The 10,220-nt window shown below is 45.0% G+C and overlaps 1 pseudogene; it reads right to left on the bottom strand.

Annotated features, from left to right (window-relative positions):
* Positions 1–2,842: 2,842 nt before the first annotated feature.
* Positions 2,843–3,204, bottom strand: LOC118642538 (annotated as a pseudogene).
* Between the last annotated feature and the right edge of the window lie 7,016 nt (positions 3,205–10,220).

Here is a 10,220-nt window from a genome sequence, read left to right as displayed (position 1 = left end):
CATGTGGGCAAACAACATCTGTTGAAAACTTGGAGATTGGAAAGCCCATATGAAAAGAATCTGTTAAAACAATGTTTACATCAGATGTAGGGGAAATTTCATTATTGATCATAGTAAAGAATCAACATATAGTAGCCAAAAAAGAAGACTAAGGGTATCATATAAAGATACATATGGTAATCATTACAGCAAAAATACGAATCTTTCTAAATACCTAAACAGAAGCAGGGAGGTAAATAGAACAACAGATGGTTAAACCATAAAATAAAAAATGTTATCGTGTAGGAGGAGGGAGGTGTGGGATGGAAGAGGCGGAGCTTGATGCCAGACTTCTCCACACACACCTTTGTTTTGATTTGACTTTGGAATCCTGTAAATATTTTACATAAGTATAAAACAAAATCACATTTAAAATAAATAAGTGGAAAGTGGAAATAAAATGAAACCAGTGAACCTGTGTGTCCTGTTTGCGGTGTCGCTGTGGGAACGATTCCAAGTGACTTTGACGCACAGCAATTTGAATATTCCTGGTGGAATATTCAGGCCCCAAAAAAAGTTACAAAAAAATTTAAAAACCTCAAACTTCTTTCAGGAATCAGTATTGGTGGTAATAGAATAAATGAATTACTTTGGTGTCATTACCCAGGAGTTTTGGCATGAAAGAATGAGGAAATAAAGTAAATTAGATAAGGTTAAGTCAAAATCCTATAGTCCTGATTTATAACTGCGAGTATTTGTATCCAGTGATAGTCTCTGTCTACGGAAAAAGGCTAGAAACAGCCACCCATCCAGTCATTTTGGGAGCACATCTACTAGCCAGATTGTGGGCCCTAAATACCCTTCTCACAGGAAGGAGCCAGATTCCTTGACGCAGGACTGACTCAGGGTCTTGGGTAGGGAATGTGCCAGATGAGGCCCAGAACACTGCGTGACACTACAGTCAAGGTTAATGTCAAGAAGACTTGGGAGTCAAGTTGAATGAACTTCTCCTGGCTCTGCTCTTTGGGGATCCCTTTGACAGTCCTGGGTTACTCCATTTCCATCTCAAAATGTGCTCTTTAGAGTGGTCCATGAGGCTTTAATGGACTCTGCTTCTGGGAGGAAAATGTAATCACTTCCCAGGAGCCAAAGGCCTTTTCTTGTCTTGGTTCTTTTGGCAGAATTTGGGATGAGACTTACTTTCATTTGAATGATCTTTCAGGGAAGTTACAGGGGAGGAACATAGAGACCTCTCGTCCTCTTGTTAGTAGAGGCCACCCACATTTACCAGCAGAACCTCATCAAATTGCTGAGCAGGCACACAATGGCTTAGGACAAGAAAATAAATTCGATAGAATTTTACAAGACTGAGAATATATTAATATTGTTGTGGATAAAGTTGCTAATGTGACATCTGAATTCAAAAAGCATAAGTTGGAATACTATCTTATTCTATAAAAAAATCATACGGTGTTTTGGTAATGACAGAAAATGGAAGTAGGTAATGGATAAATACTGTGGTCCATGTAGACAATGGAATACTACTAAGCTCTAAAAAGATGAGTTATTAGCCAGGAAAGACATAGAGGAAACTTAAATGCATATTACTCAGTGGAAGAAGCCAATGTAAAAAGGCTATGTACTGTATGATTCCTACTACATAACTACATACCATTCTGCAAAAGGCAAACTATGGCAACAATAAAGCAGAGGGAGAATGGATGAATGAGTGGATCACAGAGGTTTTTGGGCAGTAAAAATACTCTGTATAATACTATAATAGTGGGTACATGTCATTATACAGTTGCCTAAAACTGGAGAACGAACGATACCAAGGTGACATCTAAGGTAAGGTATGCACTCTGGGTGATAGGATGTGTCAATGTAGGTTTGTCCATTATAACGTTCAGCACTCTGGTGGGGAGCATTGGCATCGGGAGGCTATGCATGTGTCTGTGGGGGTGTGTACAGAATGAAGAATGAATACATGCTAGTGTGAGGACGCCAGCCCGTAGGTGAACAGGTTCTGGTGTTTGACTGTCTCAAAAGGTGGATCTTCAGAGTGACTGTCATGGAACTGGAACTGGAATTCCCTTAAAAAATTGCAGTACCCAAAATCGTTCTTGTCTGATTTAAGGTCCGAAAGTTGGAACAAAAAGAACTTGACAGAAACACGTGAACTGGGCTTTGTTTAGCTGGTGCTTCCTGAACACAATGTGTCATCTCTGCATGTGGGGAGAGGGAGGGCAAATTCTATTTCTGAGGGTGAACACACATCTCAGTGGCCAGATCCAAGCTGGGTTTCCAGAACATTATTCAGAGTCGAGACTGATCAGCAGAGTTGGAGGTGAATGTCCACCCCAAACCTGTCCCCCTTAATGTTGGCCTCCTACCTGCCCAGTGAAGAGTGAAGAAGAAAGGCGGAGTCAGTAGAGCTGAGCTGACTTAAAATGGAGTCCGTATAACTGGTTCAGATCAAATGAGCTGAAGCATCAGGAAATGATTTTATTCTACTTTAGCCTAAGGACTTAAACATCTGAACTTTTGGTTGCGCAGCAATGCCTGGAGATGTATACAGTCTTGTCGATTAGCCTCTGAAGGGCTTAGGAAAGAGTGTTCAGGTGGCCAAACCACTTGACATCCCATTGTAGTTAGACCACCGGACATCCGGAAGATCAGTGTCTCAGATCATCTCAGAGGCTAAGTATGCGGGATGGATTCTTCTCAATAATGTGCTTTTTACTATAAGAACCCTCAGCTTTTTTTCTTCAGCCCACTCTGGGTGTTACCTGGTAGCATTCTTGATGTGCAAATCCTAAGACCCAGAATAAAACTGTCTTTTTTTTTTTGTCTATTGACATCCCTAGAAGAAGGATCCTGGAATTTTCTCTCCTGTGTGTTTTTGTCTCTTTTCTTCATGGTCCATGATGTCTGCTGAGGTGGTCAGTGCAACAAAACCAAACTGAAGGGATGGAAGCAAGCTGTTCTGCCATTTTTGTAGTTTTGAGTTGCACATCAAATCTGGGGCTGGTTATTCCTCATTTATTTAACCTGCCTGTAAGGTTCACAATTTTCCCAGCTTTGTGGTCATCAATAATTTCAGATTCACCAGTGAAACCACGCTTTATCATCACAGTTATAAACTGGACGATGACAATGAGAACCTGGCGTTTGCCCCTCATCAGCATTGTTGATAATCTCGGGAGCTTCAGACAGGACATTCATGTGCCCATTTTGGTGGCCTGAAAAGATGGCTGATAGAGAAACTCTGTCATTTTTGAGTTTAGCAAAGCCTAATTAGTTTATGCATGGTTGACACCAAGAAAGGATATGGAGGCAGCCCCTTAGGTCTGACCCTGCACTGAGATCTTTGTGCCCTGTCTCTGTGGGGTCTTCCTTGGGGTCACACTCAGCTCGGCTCCAGTGCCAGAGGCTGTGCCTCTCCGCTCACTGCTACTGATGGGGTCCCTGGAGGTGGAGGAGGAACCAGTTTTGTAATTAACCAATCATAAAGGGGAGGTGCTTTTCTGCCCCATTTGTGTTGGGGAGCCTCTGGTACCTTGTTCTAGCTCCTAATTAAGGTACTGTGTGCTGCCCTGTGATCAAACAGGATGGTTTGGTCTCTATCAACTAGCTTTTCAATATTCAGACAGAGGGCCTCATCTCATTAAAGAGAACGTTTCCTGTCTCATGCTGAGTTGGACTCTTCGTGTGACATAGTCAAATCCTCTTTATTCTCCTTCAGACCCAGTTATTTCTTTTAAAAACAGCAATAGAAAATTTGGCTTTCAATTAGATTATTTACCTGTCTTTGGGGAGCTCAGTCAAATGGTCTTATAACTACAAGCGTTGTTGCACTTATCATTAACTAATCAATGTGTTGGATAAAGTAACTCATTCAAGTGACTGGAATGTTTGACCACAGGAACTTGAGAGGGAGACCATCAGGAACACTGCTTTGCTGCAGGGAGACTGGGGTGGGGTCCAGGAGGACCCGGCAGGACTCTGAGGGGCTCTGGTATGAGGGATGAAGCCCTGCGCCCACTCGGACAGGAGGCAGACGGCCCTAGGGATTCAGCACCTTGAGAGACAGAGAAGGTTTTTCTAGTTAAAGTGACTTTGACAATGATGAAAACTGAGCATTAAAAAAAAAAAAAAAAAACCCTGCCATTTGTGAGGTGTGGGCTTGGAAATCTGCTTTTTCTTGATTCAGGTAGTGAGTTGGGGGAAAACAGGATTGGAAAAGCTGTAAGATGCAAATCAGCCGGTGACTTCGGCTTTGCAACTTTAGGGATTGTCTGTCCCATTGACATGCATGTTCGAAGTCCTTGTCCCTGCAGTAACCAGGGGATTATTTGGGTTTCCACCTAACTCATCAGCTTCTGTTATTTTTCACATTTAAAGAATGTGGTTTTTGCAATGGAGTACTACGCAGCGGTAAGAAAGAAAGATCTCTTATCCTTTGAGACTACATGGAGGGACCTTTAAAGTATCATCCTAAGTGAAACAAGCCAAACAGAGAAAGACAAGTTTCATATGATCTCACTTATTTGTGGAATATAATAACATAACAGTTTGAGGAATGGGGTAGTCCCAGAGACGCGGAAGCGGGGTACAGACTGACAATCCCCTAAAGAGGGGGGAGGTGGGGGGGGATGAACCACAGAACTTATATGCATGTATGCATGAACAGTGGACATGGACAACAATCTGGGGAAGAGGCAGGGAGGGAGGGGAAGGGGGGAATCAGTGGGGGGGAAAAGGAGAAACATCTGTAACAAAAATTAATAAAAACAAAAACAAAAACAAAAAAAGAGAATGTGGTTTTTGTTTTGTTTTGCTTGGTGTTCATGATGTATATGGAAGAGAAAAGGTGGAAGTAGATTCTGGAAATGTGATAGCCTGGCATGATGGGGTTCTCAGAGCTGGGCAGGGCCAAGGATTTTGTCCGTGAAGTGGTTTCGCTCCAAGTTGTTCATTTCATTTCCCATTAGCTGGCACTTCCTGGCAGTCACGGGCGTACTTGTGACTTCTTGCAATGTGAGAAGATCTAGCTTTACAAATGGTTTTTAAATGTAATGAGATTTTTATGTATACTCAATCTAACAATTAATGAAGAATTAATATATAAATTAATTGTTGAGTTTGATTTTGCTGTTTCCTAATTTGCAGCCTATGATGTTTTTTCAATCCTTAAACATTTAATAGGTCCTTGAAACATTCGGTAGGCCTGAGGCTCTGAGGCTTAGCATTTAAAAAAAATGAAAGGCATTCAGACACTCCCTAAGAAAAATCCTAACTCTGTTATGTTGCTTTGTAGAATTCATTCTCGTTGGTTATCCAAGTGGATTCTTACCAGAGGCCCAGGAGGTGGGCTGCAAAAGTATAATTAATCCCCTTTCCTAGGGGACTGAACCAGAACTAAGAGGCCAGAGACAGCCTCCTGGGCCCCCGTCCTGCCCCACAGCTCAGGCCCACCCACTTAACCTCACACTTCTGTCCCTCTGAACCCTCCACATCAAATAACAGTTCTAGCATTTACCTTATTTTTTTGGTGCTGGCTTTCCATGAGGTCAGAAGACCCAACAGGTGAAGCCAACTGAATGTGTGTTGGTGTGTTAATGTGCAATCTTTCCTGGAATGGTGGGGTTTTTCCAGAACCTCATGGACAGTTGGTATGTGACCCCACTAAGATGGAGCAGGGATCCCCTACTTCCCCGTGCTGAGAGGGAGCCAGCTGACCTGGGATAGGGGATGGCTCTCCTCTGAGCACATGTCCACTTACTCACCACCCCAAACCCAAACTCCATACTTGGACCTAACCAACCAGAAGTGGGGTTATCAGGGGCACGGCCACGATGACCAGACAGCCACACAAAGTTCCCTGGCTACACAGTTCAGTAGGGCCTTAGGGACATTGGGGATGACATCCAGCTTAGATAAAAATGCATTTTATCCAGCATCTATTATGTCTGGGCCCCATGGCGAGGGCTTTACAGCTTATTCAATCCTCACACCAACCACATGCAGGGCACTGTCATTGCCTGCCTTTTACAGGTGACACAGTACCTTGCCCAAGGTCACTCAGGTAGAAGGTGGTAGGGCTGTGACTGAACCCTGGCAGTTTGACTTCAGAGTCTGGGGAGCCTTTAATAAAAGGTAAAGAAGGATGGGCTCTTGGGGACAGAACAATAATGAGGGAGAATTTGTTTCTTGATTTTTTTTTTATCCTCACCCGAGGACATTTTTCCACTTTTTGTTATTGTTGATCAGATAGAGTAGGAGGGAAAGAGAGGAAGAGAGAGAGAGAGAGAGAGAGAGAGAGAGAAACATTGACGTGAAAGGGACACATCAAATGGCTGGCACCCACACAACCCAACCAGGACTGGGGACAAACCGCAACCAAGGCACGAGCCCCTAGCGGGAACCGAACCCAGGTCTCTCTGGACCGCAGGTCAACATTGCAACTGCTGAGCCAAACCGGCCAGGGCTGTTTCTTGATTTTTTCAAGTGGAAAAGTGGGCCACCTGTGTGGGACACTTGTACAGTGAGAGGAAGGTTTCATAGAAGACTGTGTACCCAAGTGTGGGGAGGGCTAAGGGGAGCCCACCAGGGAGGGGGCAGGACTCTGGGCCAGTCGTGTGGGGGCTTTAGGACCCTAGGCCTGAAAGGGTAAGGGGGAGCTGTCACTGGGGTTCAGAGAGAAGGCTGGAGCTGGGGAGAGGGTCCCTGGCAGGAGCTGTAGACTTGGTAGCGGGGTGGACCTCCCCAGGACCCCACAGGCAAAGAGCTAGGGGAGTAAATGTTGGCCCTTTTCATTTGCCTCCTGCCCTCTGAGCTTCTGCCAGGGCCTCCTGTTGACCAAGCACAGCCAGCAGCCAAGGAGAAGGAAGCTCCGTGATACAGAGGTCAACGGCCTCAGGCTTGGGGCTGGATGGAGCAAGAAGAATGCTCAGGACAAAGAAGTGAAAAGTGTTCTGCACACAATCGACTGTGTGGAGACAGGTGGGGGGATTCATATCTGTACATCTACATATCCATATGCACACTTATAGATGCATAAGTTTTTTCTGGAATGATATGCACACAAAAGAAACTGGTTGAAACTTCTGAGGAGTGTCCTACTGTCCATTGTGTCAGCTTATCTACTTTGATCTTTTGTATTTATTATATATTCAATCCGTCTGTCCAATAGGGGCATACATGTGATCTAAGCTAGGCCAGTCATAGTGTTCCTTCTCCAGGCCACAGTGATTTGTCAAAGAGGTTGGCACATGACCCACACTCAGCCAATCAGAGCCTTTCCTGAGCTGTCAGCCTGAAGCTGGGAGGTAGAGTGGCCTTTTTCCTTTCCTGTGGTTGAGGAGCCATCAGGATGTGGGTCTAGAGATGTGCGTGATAATCGTAGCTAACAATTATATGATACATTCCGTTGAAACATAAGTTACTGAAAAATTCCATTTTTCATCCCCCAAAGGAAATTTCATCTAGTTTAGCCTATACATGCCAGACTTTCAAGGAGAGAGGTTTCTGCAGGACATGTTTGCCGGCACAGTGGAATTTGGGGGCTGTTTTAGAATTCTACCTAGTTTATGTACATTAACTCATCTTCATAGCAACCTCATAAAGTGGGTTATTATTAATCTCATACTATACATGTGATAACTGAGGAAGAGAGAAATTAAGTACCTTGTCCAACATCACACAGAGGGCTGCCGAGGCTACCACTGTGCACTGAGCTCCCCTCTGCTGTGTGCTCCAGTGGGGAGGACCTCACCACCCTGGGGGTGGAGGGGTATGCAGAGGAACAGCAGGGTCCTTACGGGTTAGGATCCTGGTCCTGAAGGCAGCACCACTTCAGCTAGCCTCTCCAGTTAGTCGCACTGCAGCAGTCAAGGCCCCGGCTATGCCTTTGCAAGGTCAAGGGGAATATCTGGTCTTCGCAATAACGTCACTGGACTTCTACAGCAGTACTTCCCCCGGGTACTTGGTTGAATAGTGGCTCTCCAAAAGATATGTCCAAGTCTTAACCTTGAACCTACGAGCGTGGCTTTGTTTGGAAAAAGGGCCTTTGCAGATGTAATTAAGAATCTTGAGATGAAATCATTTAGGGTGGGCCCTAAATCCAATGGCTGGTGTCCTTATAAGAGAAAGACGAAGGCGGATTAGAAACATAGACACAAGCGCAGGGGAGATGGCCACATGAAGATGGAGGCAGAGAGTGGAGTGATGCAGCCACAAGCCAAGGAACCTGCTGGAGCCACCAGTGGAAGAAGCACGGACGGATCCTGCACCAGAGCCTTGCAGAGTTTAGAGGGAGTGCGGCCTGGCTGACACCAGAATTGTGAGAGAATAAACCGTTGTTGTTTTAAGCCACCCAGTTTGTGCTAATTTGTTACAGCAGCCCTCAGACACTAATACACCCCATTTCCTCTTTTCTTGCAAACTGAGTACAAAGGGATATAAAAAATAAAGTAGAGCCCTGGTTTGATCCGAAACTAGATTTAGTTTTCTGTTGCTCCCAAAGAAGAAAGCCCTTTAAGGATTCCAGAGGCGAGGAGGAGGGTTTGAGGACTGTGGAAGTTGAAGGGTAGCAAGGGAATCGTGGCTCATTTAGAACATCAGAGAAATTTCTAGAATGGGAACAAGATAGACTTGCTCTGGATATATTTTCTAATTTTCACAGACTTTCTGAGTTTCTGTAGCAGGCAGAATTCTGAGATGGCTTTCAAGATTCTGCCCCCTGCTGTATACACCCTGTACAATCTCCTGTCCTTGGGGATGGGTAGATCTGAGAATATAATGGGATAGCTACACCCTTGATTGTGTTCCCTTATGTAAGGTCCAGCAGTGGCAGACTAAAGAGATTTTTCTGCTGGCTTTGAGGAACTCAGCTGTCACTGTGAGAGGGCCAGGTATCAAGGGCCCGTGGGTGGGAATGGAAGTTGAGAGCCTCCAGCTGATCTCCAGCAAAGAATTAGGCACCTCGGCTTTATGACAAGGAACTGAATCCTGCCAACAACCTGGGTGATTAGGAAGTGAACCCTGAGTGTCAGATGAGATCGTACCCTCAGCTCACACCTGGATGAGGTGTGTCTGTCACATGAGCAGAGGACTCAGCTTGGACTCGACCCACAGAAACATTGAGACAATAAATGTGGACTGTTTCAAGCTGCTAAGTTTGTGATAATGTGCCGTGCAGCACTTTCGGACAAAAGATGCTCCCAGATTGTAAATAGACACCACTGAGCTTGAGCCTTGAGTTTGTTTTTTTATGACCTAATAATAAAAATGGATATGTATTTTTGAGTTGTATTTTTTTTTTTTTAATCCTCTCCCGAGGACATTTTTCCATTTTTTGTTCAGGTAGAGTGGGAGGGAGAGAGAGGAACAGAGAGAGAGAGAGAAACATCGATGCGAAAGGAACACATCGAGTGGCTGCCACCCGCACAACCGACCAGGGCCGGGGACAAACTGCAACCAAGGTACATGCCCCTAGCGGGAACCGAACCCGGGTCTCTCAGTACCGCAGGCCGACGCTCTAACCGCTGAGCCAAACCGGCCAGGGCTTGAGTTGTATTTTTAGATGAATCACATTAGTTCAAAAAAGTTTGAAAGTCTCTAAAGAAAATAGAGAAAAGATGAGCAAAATTTGATCATTGTATATAGATAAATGTGTCCCAAATGTACTTGACAATTGTTCTTTGCGTGGCCAGCGGTTTCCCCCATGAGCCCCTCAGAGGTTGCACAGCAGAGTGCCTCCCCAGGGAGATGTCTCTCCGTGGGCAGCCTTTCCTGGCACCCGACAGGCAGATTTCCTGCAAGTTCTGTCAGTGCAGAACCACAGCCACCTCTGCTGTTCCATTAACCACAGCCACACCCTCCCCAGTGAGATCTAGATCTCAGCCCTGGGGTGCACTAGCCCAGTCCTTGGGGAGTATGGCTGCTCCTTGGGTATCTTATGTTCTTTAGAGTTCTCTTTACTTCTTTAAAAAAATATGTGTTTTTCAGTCTGAGGAATACGGTAGACCCAGAAACATGGAAGTAGGGCCAGACTGACATCCCTCAGAAGAGGGGGTCGGGGGGCGGGAAGAGATAAACCACAGAACTTATATGCATGTATACATAACCAATAGACATGGACAACAAAGCTGGGGACAGGGCGGGGGTGGGGTGGGGAGGAGGGTGTCAATGGGGTAAAAAAGGAGAAACATCTGTAACAAAAAAATAAATAATTTTTA

The sequence above is a fragment of the Molossus molossus genome, unplaced genomic scaffold (genome assembly GCF_014108415.1).
Source record: "Molossus molossus isolate mMolMol1 unplaced genomic scaffold, mMolMol1.p scaffold_m16_p_3, whole genome shotgun sequence".
In the NCBI taxonomy this organism is placed as follows: Eukaryota; Metazoa; Chordata; class Mammalia; order Chiroptera; family Molossidae; genus Molossus; species Molossus molossus.
Note: the sequence above shows the minus strand (reverse complement) of the source record. Positions and strands in the feature narration are given on the sequence as shown.